Source organism: Musca autumnalis, unplaced genomic scaffold, assembly GCF_047663935.1.
Source record: "Musca autumnalis isolate F117 unplaced genomic scaffold, ASM4766393v1 scaffold_1, whole genome shotgun sequence".
NCBI lineage: Eukaryota > Metazoa > Arthropoda > Insecta > Diptera > Muscidae > Musca > Musca autumnalis.
The window spans coordinates 61,582,617-61,604,692 of record NW_027411644.1 but is presented as its reverse complement, the minus strand read 5'-3'; the positions used below and the strand labels follow the sequence as shown (position 1 = coordinate 61,604,692).

Sequence of the window (22,076 nt, the reverse complement as noted above, 5' to 3'; positions counted from 1 at the left end):
TTTTTTTTTTTTTTAAATAGTTTTTGTGGGATTTTTTTCTAATATTGTTGTTATATTTGTTTACCTTAATTGCCAACTGGCTATTTTGAGAATTTCATAATAAACTGGAAATTAAAGTTTTTGATCATTTGCTACGGTCAATATTAAATTTGTAATAGACAACAAAAATTTGGAATAAGAAAGAAATAAAAACGGAAACAGGAAAATATGAGTCAATTTTTGTTCTTCAAACAACAAAATATACCTCACAAGGGGTCTTCTATAGAATAAAATACCTCGGAAGGGGTCTTCTATAGTATAGAAGACCTCGATAGGGTTCTTCTATAGTATAGAAGACCTCGATAGGGGTCTTCTATTGAATAGAAGACCTCTGTAGGGGTATTGTATAGAATAGAAGACCTCGGTAGGGGTCTTCTATAGAATAGAAGAGCTCAGTAGGTGTCTTTTATAGTATAGAAGAGCTCAGTAGGTGTCTTTTATAGTATAGAAGATCTCGGTAGTAGTCATCTATAGTATAGAAGAACTCGGTAGGGGTCTTTTATACTATAAAAGACCTCGGTAGTAGTCATCTATAGTATAGAAGATCTCGGTAGGGGTCTTTTATAGTATAGAAGACCTCGGTAGGGGTCTTCTATAGAATGGAGGACCTCAGTAGGGGTCTTTTATAGTATAGAAGATCTCGGTAGTAGTCATCTATAGTATGGAAGACTTCGGTAGGGGTCTTCTTTAGAATAGAAGACCTCGGTAGGGGTCTTCTATAGAAAAGAAGACCTCCGCAGGGGTCTTCTATAGAATAGAAGACCTCCGCAGGGGTCTTCTATAGAATAGATGACCTCGGTAGGGGTCTTCCATAGCAAAGAAGAACTCGGTAGGGGTCTTCTATAGAATAGAAGACCTCGGTAGGGGTCTTCTATTGAATAGAAGACCTCGGTAGGGGTCTTCCATAGAATAGAAAATATCGGTAGGGGTCTTCTATAGAATAGAAGACCTTGGTAGGGGTCTTCTATAGAATAGAAGACCTCTGTAGGGGTCTTCTATAGAATAGAAGACCTCTGTAGGGGTCTTTTATGGAATATAAGACCTCGGTAGGAGTCTTCTATAGAATAGAAGTCCTCTGTAGGGGTCTTCTATAGAATAGAAGACCTCTGTAGGGGTCTTCTATAGAATAGAAGACCTCTGTAGGGGTTTTTTATGGAATATAAGACCTCGGTAGGAGTCTTCTATAGAATATAAGACTTCTGTAGGGGTCTTCTATAGAATAGAAGACCTCTGTAGGGGTCTTCTATAGAATAGAAGACCTCTGTAGGGTTCTTCTATACAATATAAGACCTCGGTAGGGGTCTTCTATGGAATATAAGACCTCGGTAGGGTCTTCTATAGAATAGAAGACCTTGGTAGGGGTCTTCTAGAGAATAGAAGAGCTCGGTAGGGGCCTTCTATAGTATAGAAGACCTCGGTAGTAGTCATCTATAGAATAGAAGACCTCGGTAGGGGTCTTCTATAGAATAGAAGACCTCGGTAGGGGTCTTCTATGGAAGAGAAGAGCTCGGTAGGTGTCTTCTATAGAATAGAAGACCTCGGTAGGGGTCTTCTATAGAATAGAAGACCTCGGTAGGGGTCTTCTATAGAATAGAAGACCTCGGTAGGGGTCTTCTATAGAATAGAAGACCTCGGTAGAATAGAAGACTTCGGTAGGGGTCTTCTATAGCATAGAAGACCTCGCTAGGGGTCTTCTATAGAATAGAAGACCTCGGTAGGGGTCTTCTATAGAATGGAAGACCTCGGAAGGGGTCTTCTATAGAATAGAAGACCTCACTAGGGGTTTTCTATAGAATAGAAGACCTCTTCTATAGATTAGAAGATCTCGGTAGGGGTCTTCTATAGAATAGAAGACTTCGGTAGGGGTCTTCCATAGAATAGAGGGCCTCCGTAGTGGTCTATAGAATAGAAAGCCTCCATATGGATCTGTTATAGATAAGAAGACCTTAGTAGGGATTTTCTAGAGAATAGAAGACCAGCCTTCTATTCACCACAGAAGACCTCTCGCCTCTTTTATTCTCCGTAAAAGGCATTTGAGGATTTTCTATTCACCATAAAAGACCTTATATGGTTTTCTATTCACCATAGAAAACCTCTAACGGTCTTCTATTCACCATACAATACCTCTGACGGTCTTCTATTTAACATAGAAGACCTCTGACTGTCTTCTCTTCCCCATAAAAGAACACTGACAGTCTTTTATTCCCCATAAAAGAACACTGACAGTCTTTTATTCACCATAAAAGACCTCTGACGGTCTTCTTTTCACAATAGAAGACCTTTGTCTCTCTTATTTTCACCATATAATACTTCATATTTTCAGCTATCCACCATAGAGGGCCTCTGACAGTTATCTATTCACCATGGATGACCTCAGACGGTCTTCTTTTCACCACAGAAGATCTCAGATGGTCTCCTATTCACCATAGAATACCACACTGTCTGTCTTCTATTCACCATAGAAGACCCCCCTAAATTACCTCAGACCGTCTTCTAGTCACCAGCAGCGGGTTCTTTCGTACCGGATTGACCCGAAACCATTGTGTTTCGGCCAGCGGCTGCCAACCCAGCAAAAAACCTATGCTAATACGTAGGTTTCTAGCTGCTACAACAACAACAACAGACTGTCTTCTATAAACTATGGAGGACCTCAGACGGTCTTCTATTCACTGTAGAAGATCTCTAACGGCCTTACTCCCTAACATAGAAGACGTCAACATGGAAGACCTTAGACCGTCTTCTATTCACCATAGAAGACCTCAGACGGTTTATAGATGGCCTCTAACCGTTTTTTATTCACCATAGAAAGCCTTTGACAGTCTTCAATTCACAATAAAAGACCTTTGACGGTCTTTTATTCACCATAGAAGACCTCCAGCGGCCTTCTATTCACCATAGAAGTCCTCCGATGCTCTTCCATTCACCATAGAAGACCTCTGACGGCCGGCTATTCACCACAGAAGACCTCTGTCGACCTTTGTTCACCATAGAAGAGCTCTTGCGGTCTTCTATTCACCTCTGACGGTCTTCTGTTCACAATAAAAGACCTCGGGCGGCATTCTAGTGACCATATAACGGTCTTGCGTTCATCATAAATGACCTCGGGCGGCAATAAAAGACCTCAGACGATTTTCTTTTCACCAAAAAGGATCTCTGACGTTCATCTATTCCCCATAGAAGACCTCTGACGGTCTTCTTTTCCCCATAGAAGACCTCTGAGATTATCTAAAGTCCTGCATAACGATGACTTTAAAGCCTTCAAAAAACTACACAAGATTTTTCCTGTCTATTTCCTTCATTGACTTTAAGCCATAACTGGAGCTGCTAATGGTCGAGAAATACAAAACAGACATCTGTCTAGAGTTTTTGTTGGTGTCGTTTTGCCGTAGTTATCTTTCATTCGAGGAAAATATTGTTGACAATTTTCCAAAGCAATGTTGTCAAGTTTCCATATTTGATGTTGTTGTGTTTGGATTATAGCCGCCAGAGAACAAGAATGCCAGCACAGCATAAACGGCACAAGGCAGGCAGATAGACAGGCAGAGACCTATAGCCAGGCAAAGGAGGCAGCAGTCAGTCCGACAGTCAGCCAAGCCAGTGAGTTGGACAGACAGTCTTGTCGAAATACAATATAAACAAACATTAAAGCCCGAATAGAAACTTGCAAAAATTCATCCGATGCCAGTCAGAGCCGGCAGAGTTGCAGTAAACGGATCGGTGGAGGGTTTTACACGACAGCAGCATTTCCTTCCTGGATGAGATGAAAAAATTAAACGGAATGATGCTGCCGCTGCAGCAGCTTTGAGTGTCTGTTTTTATTAGAGTAGAGGACCATTCATCTATCCAACCAAACAGGGGGAGCGAGAGAGGGAGAGAAATGCAACAATCTTTGCACCCCCGCCACCAGACACGAAGAGGAACATTTTGAGATTTAAAGGAATTTTTGCAAAAAACGCAAAAATAACTGAAAGGAATTTTCAAAATATGGGAAATAGCGGCATCAGGAACAGCACCGTACCAATAGCCTTAGGATTTGTGAATGTATTACACACTAAAAAGTAATATGTCCTTTAAAGAGTAACGGTGAAGAGGACGGATGAGATGAGAAGAGACAGGCTTTCAACTTCTAGGAAATTTCAAAATTTAGGGACAAGAAAGTGAAGAGGATACACGGAGAGCAGATGACAACAGGGATATATACAGACACATATTCGCATAGGGTTCGTGTTCTTCTTCTATATACCATCCACATCAAGTACTTGTGGCGTGACAGACAGATAATATCCTCGAAAGGATAAAATTTTTCGGTTTGTTTTTTTCTTGTTGTTTTTCTTTCAAGCATCCCAGATCCCCGAGATCTCCGACTTGGAATAGATGCCAGAAGAACGAACGCAGATGAATGATAGAAATTGCTTTGCGGCGACATTGTTTTTTTGAGTTCTTCTTCCTGTTTTGTTATTCCTTCGCATTAAGGAATCTTTATGTGTATGTGTGTACACGACATGTAGATAGATTGAATTTATCTCTGAAATAATGGTTGCCAAAAAGAATTGAAAGACAACAACAATAAGAAAATGAAAATAAACCTCAATAATTTCCGGTCCTAATGTTTGAATGATGAGACAGACATATGCTGTAATGAAATTGCGGGATGAATAAGTGACAATCTGCGGATTTGAATTTAGGCAAACTTTCAAAACGCATTAACAGAAGGAGCAACTGAAATGTTAGACTTCTATGGTGAATAGAATACCGTTAGAGGAGAGAGGCCCTCTGTGGTCAATAGAGAGCCGTTTGAGGTCTTCTATGTTGCCTAGAAGACCGTCTAAGGTCTGAGGTTTTTGATGGTCAATAACAGCCTGTCTTAGGGATAGAATACCACCTGAAGAAGACTGTCAGAGATCTTCTATTATGAATGGCGAATAGAAGACCGTCTGAGATATATGATAAATAGAAGATGGTTGGAGGTCTTCTGTGGGGTATAGAGGAACGTTTGAGGTCTTATATGGCGAACTGAAGACCGTCTAAGGTCTTCTACAGTGAACTGAAGACCTTCTGAGGTCTTCTACCGTGAATAGAGGAACTTCTGAGGTCTTCCATGGTGAATAGGAGGCCGTCTGCGGTCTTCTATGATGAGTATAAGCTCTTCTATGATGAATAGGAGACCATCAGCGATCTTCTATGGTGATTAGGAAGACCTCATATAGTCTTCTATTGTGAACAGAAGACCATCAGAGGTATTCTATAGCGAATAGAGGAACGTCAGAGGGCTTTTATGGCGAATAGAAGACCGTCTGAGGGATTTTTATGGTGAATAGAAGATCGTCTGAGGACTTATATTGTGAATGGAAGACAGTCTGCGGTCTTTTACTGTGAATATAAGAACGTCTGAGGTCTTCTATGGCGAATAGAAGATAGATGGATAGAAAACCGTTTAAGGTCTTCTATGCTGGATAGAAGAAATCTGAGGGCTTCTATGGTGAATAAAAGAACCGTCTAAGGTCTTCTGTGGTGAATAGAAGACTGAGGTCTTCCATTGTAAATAGAAGACCGTCTGAAGTCTATTATGACGAATACAAGGTCGACTGCGGTCTTCTGTGATGAATAAATGACCGTCTGAGGTCTTCAATGATAAATATAAAAAAGTGCAAGGTCAACTATGTTGAATAGAAGACCATCAGAGATCTTTTATGGTCAATAGAAGACCAAATGAAATCTTCTATTGTGAATATATGAACGTCTGAGGTCTTCTACGGTGTATTGAGGGCCGTGGATGTCTTCTACTGTAAAAAGAGGACCATCTGAGGTCTTCAGCATTGAATTGAAGACTGTTTGATGTTTTCTACACTGAATTGAGGTCTAAGATCTTCTACGGTGCACTGAGGTCCGTCCGAGGTGTTCTGTGACAAATAGAGGACCGTCTAAGGTCTTCTGTGGTGAACAGACTGTGGTGAATAGAAGACAGTCTGAAGTTGCTATAGTGAACAGAAGAACGCCAGAGGTTTTAAATGGTGAATAGAAGAACGTCTGAGGTCATTCATGCTGAATAGAAGACCGTCTGAGGTCTTCTATGGTGAATAGAAGATTGTCGGAGGTCTTCTAAGGTGAATAGCAGACCGTCTGAGGACTTCCATTGTGAATAGAAGATCGTCGGAGGTATTCTATGGTGAATAGAGGACCGTCTGAGGTCTTCTATAGTGAACAGAGGACCGCCTGAGTTTTTATATTGTGAATGGAAGACCGTCTGAGTTCCTCCATGGCGAATAGAAGAACGTCATGGGATTTCAAAGTCGAATAAAAGACTGTATGAGGCCTTCTATTGTGAATAAAAGACCGTCTGAGGTCTTCTAAGGGGAATAGAAGACCGTCTGAGGTCTTCTATGGTGAATGGAGGACCGTCTGAGGTCTTCTATGGTAAATGGAGGACCGTCTGAGGTCTTCTATGGGGCCTAGAATGACGTCAGAGGTCTTTAATGCTGAACTAAATTCCGTCTGATGTATTCTAAGGGGAATAGAAGACCGTCTGAGGTCTTCTAAGGTGAATAGAGGACCGTCTGAGGTCTTCTATGGGGACTAGAATGACGTCAGAGGTCTTTAATGGTGAATTAAATACCGTCTGATGTATTCTAAGGGGAATAGAAGACCGTCTGATGTATTCTATGGTGAATAGAGGACCCACTGAGGTCTTCTATACTGAATAGAAGAATGAGATCTTTTATGGTGAATAGAAGACTGCCTGAGGTTTTCTATGGTAACTTGAAGACTGTCCAAGGTCTTCTATGGTGAACAGAAGACCGTCCAAGGTTTTCTATGATGAATATAAGATCGTTCAAGGTCTTCTATGGTGGATAGAACAACGTCTGAGATCTTCTATGGTGAAAAGTAGAATGTCTGGGATCTTCTATGGTGAATATTAGAATATCTGAGGACTTCTATGGTGAATAGAAGACCGTCTGAGGACTTCCATTGTGAATAGAAGACCGTCTGAGGTCTTCTATGGTGAATAGAAGATCGTCGGAGGTCTTCTAAGGTAAATAGCAGACCGTCTTAGGTATTCTATGGCGAATATAAGACCCACTGAAGTCTTCTATACTGAATAGAAGAATGAGATCTTTTATGGTGAATAGGAGACTGCCTGAGGTCTTTTATGGGGAATAGAAGACTGTCTGAGGTCTTCTATGGTAAATAGAAGAACGTTTGAGGTAAATAGAAGAACGTCTGAGAAGACCGTCTAAGATCTCTAAGGGACACTCTGGGGTATTCTATGGTGAATACAAGACCGCCTGAGGTCTTCTATGGTGAATAGAATACCGTCTGATGTCTTTTATGGTGAACAGAGGACCGTCTGAGGTCTTCTATGGTAAATAGAAGACCGTCCAAGGTCTTCTATGGTGAACAGAAGACCGTCCAAGGCTTCTATGGTGAATATAAGACCGTCCAAGGTCTTCTATGGTGGATAGAAGGACGTCTGAGATCTTCTATGGTGAATAGAAGACCGTCTGAGGACTTCCATTGTGAATAGAAGACCGTCTGAGGTCTTCTATGGTGAATAGAAGATTGTCGTAGGTCTTCTAAGGTGAATAGCAGACCGTCTGAGGACTTCCATTGTGAATAGAAGATCGTCGGAGGTCTTCTAAGGTGAATAGCAGACCGTCTTAGGTCTTCTATGGCGAATAGAAGACCCTCTGAGGTCTTCTATGGTGCCTAGAAGGACGTTGGAGGTCTTCAATGCCGAATCAAAGACCGTCTGAGGTCTTCTATAGTGAATAAAGAACCGTCTGAGGTCTTCTATAGCGAATAGAGGATCGTCTGAGGTCTTCTATGTTTAATAGAAGAACGCCCACTCTGAGGTATTCGATGGTAAATAGAAGACCGTCTGAGGTCTGCTGTGATGAATAGAGGACCTCTGAGGGTCCGTTGGGCCGTTTGAGGTCTTATATTGTGAATGGAAGACCGTCTGAGTTCCTCTATGGTGAATAGGAGACCGTCTGAGGTCTTCTTTGGTGAATAGAAGATCGTCGGAGGTCTATGGTGAATAGAAGACCGTCTTATGTCTTCTATGATGAAGAACATCTAAGATCTTCTATGGTGATTTTGAGACCGTCCAAGATCTTCTATGGTGAATAGAGGTCTGATTTCGTCCATGGTGAATAGAAATCCGTCTGGAGTATCCTCTAGCGAATAGAAGACCATCAGAGGTCTTTAATAGTGAACTGAAGAACGTCAATGGTGAATAGAGAGCCGTATGAGGTCTTTTATGGTGAAAAGAAGATCGTCTGAGGTAAATAGAACACGGCCTGATGCATTCTATGGTGAATACTACACCATATGAGGTCTTCTACGGTGAATAGAAGACCATTTAAGGTCTTCTATGGTGTATAGAAACCCGCCTGAGGTCTTCTGTGGTTAGGTATTTTGTCTGAGGTCTTCTATGGTGATAAGAAGGCTGTCTGATGTCGTCTAAGGTGATTAGAAGGTCGTCTGAAGTCTTCTACGGCGATTGTAGGACCGTCTAATGTATTCTGTGGTAAATAGAAGACCCCGTCTAAGGTCTTCTATGATGGATAGAAAACCATCTAAGAACTGCAATACAATACCAATAGTTTTTAAAAGTTATAGAATATGTCTACTGGAATACAGAATAATTCATATAATTACATTTATAAACATGTCAAAATCTCTGGCTCTCTCTTTTATTAACATTTCTCCATATTGAATCTGTTCTAATTTCTATTCCATTCCATCTTTTTTCTTTCAGAAAATTCGAATAAAAAAAATCTAAACCGTTTAAGCCTTCAAGTGTGGATTATTTTATACAACAACAACAACGTCGCATATTTGGAATATTAAAAATTTTGTAACGAAATTAAAAACCTCGGATATTAAAAAAAAAACAAAAATCGATTTTGTAATAATTGGATAACGCTTTTTTGGATTAATACAACAACAACAAAATTTAGACAACAAAGGTAAGCTTACTTTCTAAAAGGTATAGTTAAGGTATGTTGTTATCTCTCTATTGTGAAAATACCTAGTTCCAATTAGGGTTCATGCTGGGGTATAATTGTGGTTCACAAATAGTCATAATCCTTTTAATAACACTTCTTAAACAGTGGAGATCTCCAGAGTTCTCTAGAGACCTTCATTTTTTTAAAGAGCCGGGCTGTGTAAGAGTTTTCCTATAGAAAACCCTGAATTCCTATGCGAAACCTCCATTCAGCCAGACTGAATTGCAGATTTCCAATGGGAAACCTCCATTCAGCCAGGCTGAATTACAGATTTCCAATGGGAAACCTCCATTCAGTCAGGCTGAATTGCAGATTTCCAATGGGAAACCTCCATTCAGCCAGGCTGAATTGCAAATTTCCTACGGAAATCTCCATTCAGCCAGGCTGAATTGCAAATTTCCTACGGAAATCTCCATTCAGCCAGGCTGAATTGCAAATTTCCTATGGAAACCTCCATTCAGCCAGGCTGAATTGCAAATTTCCTATGGAAACCTCCATTCAGCCAGGCTGAATTGCAAATTTCCTATCGAAATTTCTATTCAGCCAGGCTGAATTGCAAATTTCCTATCGAAATTTCTATTCAGCCAGGCTGAATTGCAAATTTCCTATCGAAATTTCTATTCAGCCAGGCTGAATTGCAAATTTCCTATCGAAATTTCTATTCAGCCAGGCTGAATTGCAAATTTCCTATCGAAATTTCTATTCAGCCAGGCTGAATTGCAAATTTCCTATCGAAATTTCTATTCAGCCAGGCTGAATTGCAAATTTCCTATGGAAACCTCCATTCAGCCAGGCTGAATTGCAAATTTCCTATGGAAACCTCCATTCAGCCAGGCTGAATTGCAAATTTCCTATGGAAACCTCCATTCAGCCAGGCTGAATTGCAAATTTCCTATGGAAACCTCCATTCAGCCAGGCTGAATTGCAAATTTCCTATGGAAACCTCCATTCAGCCAGGCTGAATTGCAGATTTCCAATGGGAACCTCCATTCAGCCAGGCTGAATTGTAAATTTTCTATTAATAACACTATTCACCGAGTCTAAATAGTGCTTGGTTCTAAATTATTTTACAATTTTCAAAATTTGCCATGAAGTTCCAATCCGTCGCCCGCCTTTCCCCTATTCTCTGCCATAATTAGTATGCCATCCATGCCTTCAACTGTTTGATTAAAGTTTTATTTAATGAAGAATTTCATTTCACATTAATTTTTTATGATTATTTATTCTCATCTCACACTGCACACTTTCATTAGTGTCAAATACTGTTTCGTTTGTTTTTTCTTCTGTTTCCTCTCATTCATATTTATTTACATTCACTAGCAACAACAACAACAGTAAAGGCTTCAAAACATTTCAATTTCGGCCTTGTGCTAAAAAAAGAAGAAGCACACACACATACACAGAAAACAAAACCCGAGAACTAAATTAAGCTGCTGCCGCAAATGTTTTTCGTTTTTTTTTGCTTTGTCAGCAGCACCACTAAAACAAAGCTGGAAAAAAATACAAACTTTGCTTTTAATGGGATTGCTTGCTGGCTGTGATGTACATAGAATTTGTTGTTGTTGTTTTTGCCATCAACTATTCAGTTTTATTTACCTTTTTTTCCTCCCCGCCCTTCCAACACTATATCTTTCCGCACTACAAATCCCTAACGGTGGCTCTCAACCACAAACCTACCCACCTACCTATCACTACATTTTATAATTTCAATGTAATCATCTTCTCTTTTCCTCTCTCTGCTGTGCGCTCTCCCGCCTCGTCTGTCACTGATTGTAACATTAGTTCTGTTTTTTTCTTTTTATGTCTGAGGGGGATTTGTGTGGGGACCAAGAAACATAACCCAACAAATTTCCAGCACAAAACTATGGCGCGCTGCGGCAAGCCCACATTTCATGCAAAAACGAAAACTAAACAACAAAGAGAGAATCAGAAAGAAAAATAACAACAAATGCTTATGCATACAAAATATGTTCTCTTCCCATCCATGGACGAACGAAAAAAATCGATAAAAGCAATTAATGCGAAAGGAGGCGCAGCACCCCCTAATGCACACACGAACGAACTCACAGTCATTCACTCAGAGATGACATATTGTAATACATATAAATTTTATTCATCAGCAGCAGCAGCAGAATACATAACAGTTTTGTTGTTGCTGCCCATACGCACATTCATTCAACAGAGACCAACCTGTATAGTGGTGTTGTAGTTTTTGTTGTTGTAGTTTTTTTGCAAACGTCATCATTAAATTTCTTTCCGCCATCGCATTATTTACTTCACGTTCTTATCCATCATTATTACTTGTTTGATTATTATACAATGCAACAGGGTTGCCAAGTGTTTGGGGGAACGTAGGTGCTCTTTTGTGGGAAATAAAGAAGATTTTCCAAGGGTAATGCTGGACTTCTTGTGGGATTTCATTGATAAACAAGGTCTTCTGTTGTATCCTAATGTCTTGTAGCAGGTTTACATTAGAGCTTTTTGGCCGAGTTAAACCTTAAACCTTCTTTACTTGTTTTCACGATTTTGCTTGGAAGCCGCAAGTCCTATCGAAATGGGACTAAAGAAAATGTTGTAGCAGTAAAAATTCTGTGCAAGATTGGCTGATTGATATTTTCCTAGGTTTTACCATTTTTGAGACATAGAGGATCGGATCAAAAAATATGGCCGTCTTCTCATAGAAGAGCAGAAGGTCCTCTCATAGAAGGGCAGGATGTCTTCTCATAGAAGGGCAAGATGTCTTCTCATAGAAGATCAGGAGGTTGGCTCATAGAAGAGCAGGACGTCTTCTCATAGAGAGCAGGACGTTTGCATACAGAAGGGCAGGAGGTCTTTTTATAGAAGAGCAGGACGTCTTCTCATAGAAGAGCAGAAGGTTCTCTCATAGAAGGGCAGGATGTCTCCTCCAAGGATTTGACAAAGTCCGCACACAGGGATATCGATGCGCTCAGTAGGTAACATGCACATTTAAGTGTTGGGACAATACAACACTCTGCTCTGTTGATTTGAGTGTCCAAGATTAGGCAAAGTTTGATTAGTTTAAGTAGTTCTTAAGAAAAATATTTTAAAATAAAATCAGAATCGAATAAGCAATCGAACCGTGCGGTTGTGTTATAACTTTCTCATTTCATTGGTACTTCGAGCCGGATTCAATTATCCTTCTCATTTTCAGCAATGCAAAACCTTTCATTGAAAATCTAGGCCACCTTACACCCGCTATAGGTAATATAAGCCTTCTATCGGCAGTAAAAAACTTCTTGGAGCCTTCCTATGGTCACCACAAAACCATATATGGGCAATTCAATTTCAAATGAAAATCAAGAAAGAGAAAAAAGTATAGCTAAAAAGTGGCCAATAAGCAGCAAACATAAGTTGTGTTCCAGAACCTGCAAAATAGTACTATTTAGTACTATTTTTACAATTTTATGTTAAAAGTGCGTTCCTGTACTCCAAAAAGTAGCAAAAGTTGCACTTCTCTTTAAACAAAAATGGCTCTGAATGGGGCTCTCTTCTGCTATTTTCTACTACACAAATTTGGGTGAGCAGAAAGTAGCAAATCTAGAAATTTGTAAATTTGACATTTAATTGCCAGGTTTATAAAAGATTGAAAAAGATTAAGTTTGAAATATGTATATTAAAAGAAACAAAAAAACAAAAGATTCTTAAGGAAAAACAGCTTTTTGTGACACAGACACTTATGGAGCAAGTAGTTTCAAAAAGTTGCAACTCAAATTTGTTTAATACGGTTATCTATATCTGGTTCTATTTCCTCTGAATCCAATTTCAAACATCCTGCAACTTGAACTGACTACGTGCAGGTCATGCGATGGATATCGTGTCCCAAATTCGAACCAAATACAAATTGGGGCGGCTGCATCGGCCGGATCTTAACTTGGATACAACTACTTGTGTTTGCATTGGAATTTGGGGATAGTGGTCTTTGAGTGTTCAAAAAGTTATGGCAATCGTTGCCGGAAGTACATATGTATGTAAGTAATTGCTCTATTTATTTACAGAAAACCATATTTTCTTATTTGCCAGTACATTTGAAGTCATCGAAATTCCAATCCGGACCCTATCCTTATTCAGAAGAATTCCGTTAGAAGTGGTGCTTATTTTGTGATTGTGAATCTTTAAAATTGGAAGCTATTGTGAAAAGCATCGTTCTGGTCTTACCACCATAAACTGTGAAGGAAAAAAGCCTTGAGTTTTGCACATAAACATGAAAAAAAATTGTTAAAAAAGCAAAAAGATCGGAAACGCCTTGAAGTTGTACAATTCAATAATAAAATTAGTAAACTAAACCGTAAAGAAAGCAATACGGTAGATGTTAAAGCCAAACAACCAACTAACTGCTATATGCTAGTATTTTTGCAGCCACAGTATTATCTGTAGCCTTAGCTTTATAAGAACAAAATTGAAGTTTTTATTATATAAAGATGTAAAGAAAATAAGTTGTTGAGTGTAAACTTTATAGATGTATTTATTATGATTGTCCATTTTAATAATAGTGCAGATCTTTTAATAATAAAATATTGTTAGGCATACTAATACATATGTTCCCGCAACATAAGCAAAGGGACAAGGGACACTTTTCCCACCAAGTGCACGCCGATTTATATTTGGGGTCATTCTGAACGAAAGTTCCTCGTGAAACACAAAAACATCACTTGCAAAAAAGTTTTTCACTGAGGGGATTTGCACAGCCGAAAATTGTGATGTCGTGATCAGGGATTTAACCGGAGAGGGCGTGCTCTACTGCAACACGGTGGCATACTGTATATTTTCTTCATCACAGAGAAGCAGCAACAATTCAAAATCATCGCCATAGCATCCCTTTGGATGAGTGTAAAATTACTTAAATAAAAAACGACGACTTTCGTTACTACCCCAATGATATCAATTGGGACCACCACCACCAAGCATCCTTGAGAAAACCACTTTTACATATAATTCCAATAGTTGTTTATTGGCTACAGCCAAAACTCTCATATTGAATGATATCTTCCAGCTTGGCCACATTCATTCCCACATGATCCGATATCCTTGATATTTGTCAGTCAGATTCCAATATTCAGCAAAAAATTTACAAATTGAAAGTTCTTTTTCAAGGTTTCTCTAGTCCGATTTGTCATGACTTTTTTTGATTTTGACACATTTTCACTTTCTCCCATTTTTCTGTTCCTGTACTTTTTAGAAAATGTTGCACATTACAGCAATTTTTGAGAGTTCTCTCTTTTGCAACTTTTACTACTAAAGAAGTACTGGAACGAAGCTATAATTACAGTACAATAAGCAAGGTACATGTCGAGTTTCAATATTGCAACCAAACACCATAGAAGTCATTTAATAGACTTTCATAGACTCAATAAAAAGCGGGAAAATTGTTGTTACATAACAAACGTCATGGAAGACAAAAGAAAATCAAGCAATAAGCACAAACATTGTGAGCAAGTCTATATTTCAGGTTGAGAAGTAATATGATTCAGCACTTTAAGCCGAAAAGCATTATTGGAATGTGACAAAACTCTCAGATCAAGAGGTAAATAATTCCATAATCTTGCAGCGCGTATTAAAAGCGACTTTTCAAAAGTAGAGTTGTATATTCTAGGTATAAAAAGTTGTGTATTCCTCGGTGAAGAAATAAAGCTAAACATGTTAGCCAATGAAGCAGGTGTACCAGTCTTAATTATTTTGTGAAAAGTGCACAACAGCTTACAATTGACAAATTCCCCGAAATCAACACCCAAAAAACTCTCAACATAACTAGATATATGTTCACGACGTTTCACACCAAAGACAAACAGGGCAACAGAGTTGACAATACGTCTCAGCCTCAATAAATTTCGTTCTATCGTACCAGAAACCACTTCTAAGCCATAATTGATACAAGGCATGAGTAGAGCTGAAGCTAGTCTTCGTTTGACCCATGTAGGAAGGTATACATTAATAGAATACAATCTGCGAATGGTACTAAAGACTTTCCGCTGAATAGAGTCGATGTGAAATTCGAATGAAAGCTTATCATCTATAATAACACCAAGGATTTTATGGGAACCTACGAAGCTGATCCGATTCTGATCTAGAAAAATATTGAAGTCATTAGCTTGACTTCCAAAGCCAAACTTAATTGCTTTTGTCTTCCCTGGGTTGATCAAAAGAGCATTTTCAGAGCACCATTGAATAAATCGGCCAAGACAACAATCAATTTCATTCTCGAAGGTACCAACAGACGCTCTAGCATCGCGGAAAACCAGGAAAACATCATCCGCAAACAACAACGGTGTGCTATGTGCACCATTAAAGCAATCAGCAATGCTGTTAACGTAAAGGACGAACAAAAAGGGTCCCATTATAGACCCCTGGGGAACACCACACGTTCGGGAAAGCAACGTAGAATACTCTCCATTATAGTACACAAATTGCGATCTATCACTCAAGTAAGACATCATTAGCTTGCAAGCATTAACGGAAAAATTAAACTCATTTCTAAGTTTACGAATCAATACGTGGTAAGAAACAGAATCAAATGCTTTGGTAAGGTCTAAAGATACAACTATAGTGTTCATGTTAGCATTAGCATTATTTCTAATCATATCAGTCATATAGAGTAATAAACCCGTTGTACTGTGATTTCTACGAAAGGAAAACTGATCATTATACATATACCTGCTTACATGTAACATTATTTGATCCTTCATAATGTGCTCACACACTTTAGACAACACAGGGAGAATTGAAATAGGTCTGAGATCGTCGTAGCTGTTAACAACATTACCTTTCGGTATTGGAACAATGCGAGCTTTTTTCCACTGTAAAGGAAAGACGGAAGAGGTGATAATGGAATTTATTAAGTCTAAAATATAATCAGATATATAGGGAAAAACTAGTTTTAAGAAATCCAGTGGTATTTCATCAACTCCAATAGATTTGGATTTTATTTTACTAAGTGCTATGACAATATCGTCGACGTAAACGCAGCTGAATGAAAAACCAGTATCAGACCCATCAAATTCAGGGAAATCAATACCTAGAGTTTGAGAATTATTATCAACAAACGCAGCATTCAAACCATTAACATCAATATCAAAAGCAATATCATCTCCACCAAGACATCCTGATCCTCTCAGGAAACGCCACAGATCAGTTGAACCCATTGCATTGAATTTCTTGGAATAAAACTTTCTGCGCTCACGCCGAATAACAGACTTCGCTTTATTACGATACCTACAAAAGACTTTCCAAGACTCACGACTCTTGTTACACTGATAGGCTCCAAAAGCTAAGTCACGCATAGAGCGAGCAAAATTAATAGAGTTAGATTTGATCCAGTTATCGTTAGAATGTATCCTTCTTCGAACCAAAGGAACAAACTCAAATAAGTCCATTATAAGGGAATTTATGATAGAACATTTAACATGAACATCACCAACGTTTAGCAAGTCGAAGTTAGATAAGCGCAGGTAAAACCCATCCCAATCAATGTTGGAATAATCCCGATATTCAACAAATTCAAGGAATTTGGGAACACCAATATTAAGCGAAGTGAATATAAGTGAATGATCAGAAATAGCAGGACAAATACCTTGACCAGATTGATAAACCATGGAAGAGTCACTGACTAAAACAAAATCAATCAGAGAAGTTGAACCATGCGACACATCAAAGTGAGTAGGCTTGGAATTGTGTAATATTGACAGATTCAACCGGAAGCAACAAGAACGAACATATGCAGATTTATGGAAATCGAACAGGTTACAGTTAAAGTCACCAACAATCACTAGATTCGAATACCTCATGAAAATATCTGAATGTTGATCCTCAAAGAAAGAAAAATCACCAGGAGGAGGCAGATAAACAACACCAAACAATACCTTTGAGTTACTGGCTGAAAGCTCAATAAAAAGTGATTCACATTTGCCCAATCTAGATAATTTGAAAACAATATTGTATCTGATAGAATTAACAACATAAATAGCCACACCACCACCCCGAGTTCCAATCCTGTCATTCCTCACAAGTTTATAACCTGGAATATCAACCATACGATTAGAGATATCAGGCCTCAGCCAAGTCTCAGAAAGTGCAAGAATATGTAAAGGAGAGTCACATAGAATCGACTTTAACTCACAATATTTAGTAGAGTTATTTGAAGGCATTATACTTCTGCAATTTAAATGTGCGATATTCAATTTGCCATGGCATGTGCTATGAACCGAGTTTATGTAAGCATTGCTACTTATCACAGGCCCAAAATTAGGGTCAAAAGACATCAAAAGTAAAAAATAAGTAATGGCGGGGAACCAAGTATATAAACAATGAAAAAATATATTTCTTAACTTTCTACACATCGTAAAAACATATAAAACTTTAAGGCAGCTGATCAACAGCATATTGCGATCAAAAATACTTTTACAAAAAATTAAGGAAAAAAAGATTATTCAGAAAAATCGAGCAAAATTATATAAAAAGGTGAAAAAAAGTTCAAACATCTCCACCTTCAACATCATGAAGCAAAGCATCACATTGACTGGCGCTATAAGTGTCTTCTCTGCCATCAGGAAACCTTAGCCATGTCTTAAGAATATCAGAATTCAAAATTTTAAACTTTGACACCATCTTTAAACGCTGAAGTTTCTTGCACACAAAGTTCAAACGTGCAGCGGCAGGAGAGAAATGGTCGTTAAGATAAACTCTACTAGTTAGACCAACACCCTGGGTACCCAATAAGTCAGAGACTTTAAGGTTACGAGTTTTAAAATACTCCTTCATCAGTAGGTCGCGCTTAGATACTTTGTTAAATTTAACAAGAATTTGTTTTTTCCGATTTATGTAACATACGTGATTTATGTCCATGCTGCTGACAGGTATATTGTAAAATGTGCCCAGAGCAATAACAGGCGCTTCTAGATCGTCAATATAGATCAATTTTGTGTTTTTATTTATACCCATTTTTCTAAATATATAAGATTAATTATTTAAAATAGGCTTGATGTTGTCGGAGACTCGAAATCACAACCAACGTTGTTAAAACTCTCGTCGTAATGATAATGTCATTGCAAAGGGTTGGTGAAAATGACATGACAAAGCATTGGTGGAAATGACATGCCAAAGCATTGGTGAAAATGACATGTCAAAGCATTGGTGTAAATGACATGCTTTGGATCCAAAAATGAATAGCATCTTTTGGGGTCCACGCTCATATAAAATTCATCGATGAAGATGCTAAGATGACATGCCAGATCACTTTCACCCATGATTGAATGGCATCTTTGGCATCGAACATTTTGCTGGGTAGTTAGCCTTAAACATTTTATGGTCAATACAAGTCCCCTTGATACCATCTATGGGAATACAATGCCTCTTCAATTTATAAATAAGGTTACGATAAGAACTTTCTTGCATTCTTTATTGGCAATATTAAACATCTCGACCTGTTATATTGATAAAGGGACATAAGGGATTTTTTGGAATGAAAAGATATCCGTAGGTCTTTCATTTGCTTGCTCTTCGCATCTCTCTTGTCTCGCATAAAGATTTTTCTAACAATCTGTTCCTTTAAAATTTTTCTTACCTATTTCTGTCAATTGTCACCTAACTTGGCAACTCTACCATGCATCTCCAATATAAAGTCTGTCTGGTTACCCCAAAATTTGTAACAATTTGTACCAATTGTTGTTGTAACGCAAAAAGTCAGCAAAAGAGAGCGATCTGAGAGAGACATTTTGACAGTTCTTTCACTGAGAGTTTGCAAATTCTTGCTGGACAAATTTCTTCTAGCAAGCACTAGCACAATGGTGCAAAAGAAGCGAATGCTACTTTGGGTTTTTGTATGGGAAAGAGAGTTGTAGTTAACTTTTTCGTAAAGACGAGTTCATGGCTGCACTAGCAACTCTTCTTCTTCTTAAAAACAATGAAACATCTGTTTTTATTTTTTCGTTGATTTATGTTTGTGAAAATTAAAAACAGTTTTATTGTGGAAATAGCAAGCCTAATTGTATTGCTTTTTTGGAGAACAAAGTTGCAAATTGGGAAAACTCCTTTTTTGGGCTATTTTCTTTTTTATTTTTAATAAAATACATCATTTTTGCTTCCTTTGGTTCCTTCATTGGCGGACAAATTGTTCTGTTTTGGCTTACTGGTTTTTTGCTGGGAAGGTGTCTGTTTACTTTTTACAATTTTCTTGCAAAAGAGAATAAAAACTCCTTACTCTCTGAGAAAGTTCTTGCTGGACAATTCTTGGAAAAAATTCTGGAAAAGTAACCAGACAGACCTATAAATTGTTCCATTGTATAACGGTCTGTGCACGTGTATAACTGTCATACATTCACAAGCACACATACATACACACAAATTTAAATGCAAATTAAGGATACGAAAAATCGATTTCGGTTAATCGATTATTAACCGTAAAATTTCCAAAAGTCGTACTCGACTATTGACTGTGCGAAAACCGAATAATCGATTATTCTTAGTCGACTTTCGGAAGACGGAGTCAGCTATTATTCGTAGTCAACCAATAGTCCTAGTCTATTATTATTCGTAGTCGGCTATTAATCGTGGTCGACTATTAGTCGTAGTTGACTATTGGATGTGCTAAAACCGCATAATTGACGGTACTTTTTTATACATATATCCATCACGGATCGCATCAACGAAAATGGTCGATTATATTCGATTATAATCGGTTTTCGGCGGTTAACGATTAATCGAAAGTCGACTTTTAGAACACTCTCAAATAATCGACTAACCGAAAATCGAGTTTTAACTTTTTCACGAAAACCGAATAATCGAAAAACCGATTATTGCAATTCACTGCGTATCGCTAATGCAAATATTTTGTTATACAAAATAATCTCATCATCAGAGTTTGCTGTTGGGTGTGAACCACCCCAATAAAAATAAAACCCATTTAATTTCTCACAAACATATGGAGAGCAAGAGAGAATAATACCGTAAATCCTGAGCAGGAAAAAATTGAATTATGTTTTGCACGTGTTTGTTGGATGTGTGCTGCTGCTGGTGGGTGGTCGGTGGCTAAGAGAAATTGTTTACATATTTACGACGACGGACGGCGACGCCATTGTCGACAATGTAGTCGTGAAATTAACGAAAAATTGCGTCGCTGTCGACTGAGGTTTCTGTCATTGAGTTGGGCGAATGATAAGAGGGAGTTAAAATTGTTGCTGGAATATGAGTGATGAAAGTCGACGATGTCGTCGGCTACAGCAGCGACAAAGTCGTTTTGTTTTGAGTCCAGGGATGCCAACTGTTCCAAGGCAAAAATCGCTACAGAAAAGTTGTGTTAAAAACCACCACAAATCTCCACTGACCAAGACCAAAAAGCACTACGAAAATGTGTAAAAACGGCAGAAGTTAGCAACTGTTACACAGAAAGAGAGAAATTAAAAAAAAAATCGCACATACATGTTTTTATCCATTTCTTCAATAAAATATCTCAATTCCCATAGGTTCGGTTAGGTTTAAGGATGCGCAGCTACAATTCATCATAGCTGCTTTACTCGGAGACCTTTTTGGTCCATTGTGTTTATCCTGAAAATATATAAGAGATTGGAAACAGAAAGATTCACAGCAGGAGAAAAGAGTTTATAGAGTAGGGAGATTGATACATATAAGAAAGGGGAATAAAGGAAAATAATTTTGTTAATTCAGTCGAAATCGCTTATAACGTCGGTCAAGGGACCGGCTAAAATCGGACGCTATAAGCGATAGTCGTTATAAACGATATTTATAAAAGAGGTAATATAACATTATGTATAGTGACATTTGGGTATAAATACGTTGTTTTATTAAGTAAATAAATAAAATCAATTCAATTTTTTACTTTTTCATTCTATAAATGACAAAATAATAAAAAATAACGATATTAAATTCATTCTTCAGCAGATCGCCTTCAAAATATCACCTTTAAATAGGATATGGTTCTATTTCTAAGAGTCTGTTATTTTAGTTTGTGCTTTTGAATTCCGACATAAGTTTTAAATTTAACTCAGATCTGAGTTTTGAAAGGGTTTCCAAAACACATTTTTGTTTGTAACATCTTCTGAGTAAATAAATTTTTGAAGAGTTTCTACAGCTAGACACGCCTCTGACACAGCATTTGAAACTCTGTTCATTAGAATTGCCTCCATCTAAAACTTCCAATTATGTCGTCGTCATTATATAAGGCAGATGTGAAAACTTTGTCATCGATTTCAAATAATTCATGAATATCTTCTACGTTTTGGGAGAAATTAGAACGAAGATAAATGTCTTCAGAAACTTTTAAAGGTCCATTAACAATCCCGCAAGATGAAGAAAATTATCAATGACAGAAGACGTTACATTTTTCCATGATTCATCTAACACTAACACGGCATCCAACACATTTAGTTTCGTACATACTTTGATCCTTTTCTATTCTTGACAGGATAGTGGATATTTGCTTATCCGGCAATGCTATTTTAATGATTATATTCCACCTTGGTCCATGGGTTGTAAAACAGATGTGACATTGGGTGACAAACATTCAAGCTTAATTGACTTGATACCATCTTCGAACATGTTGTGCATAAGTTTGGTATTTTGTTGTTGTTTGAGTTTGAAAAAGTATACGTACAACAAATTATTAAGAGACAATTTCCATCTTCGTATGATTCGACGTTATAACCGATAGCAAAATTCCAATATTTCACAAAAAAACCGACGTTGCAACCGATATGACGCTATAAGCGATGACGTTATAAGCGATATTTATTTGTGTGGAATATAAAGGGTAGAAATTCGGGACTTTTGGATTTCGTCGCTATAAGCGATATGACGTTATAAACGACGACGTTATAAGCGATTTCGACTGTATATATATTGTTCGACCTCATAATAGAATGAGAGAGTCAGATTTGTGGTTGTGTCGCATAGTTTTCCCATAGCCATTTACAGGCTCTGGTAAAGTTGACAATAATCACAGGATCGACATAGCAGATGTTCGATCGTCTCCAACTCCTCCTCATCCTCACAGAGTCTGCAAAA

The 22,076-nt window shown here is 38.1% G+C and overlaps 1 protein-coding gene across 10 annotated transcripts in view; it reads left to right on the top strand.

The window, feature by feature from the left end:
* The window catches only part of gpp (DOT1 like histone lysine methyltransferase grappa), a 215,274-nt gene that overhangs the window by 93,866 nt on the left and 99,332 nt on the right, over nucleotides 1–22,076 (top strand). For all 10 annotated transcript variants that reach the window (XM_073977260.1, XM_073977223.1, XM_073977231.1 and 7 more), the window contains one exon: nucleotides 8,798–9,008. The gene's annotated coding sequence lies outside the window, so the exon portion shown is untranslated. The remainder of the gene's footprint in view (nucleotides 1–8,797; nucleotides 9,009–22,076) is intronic.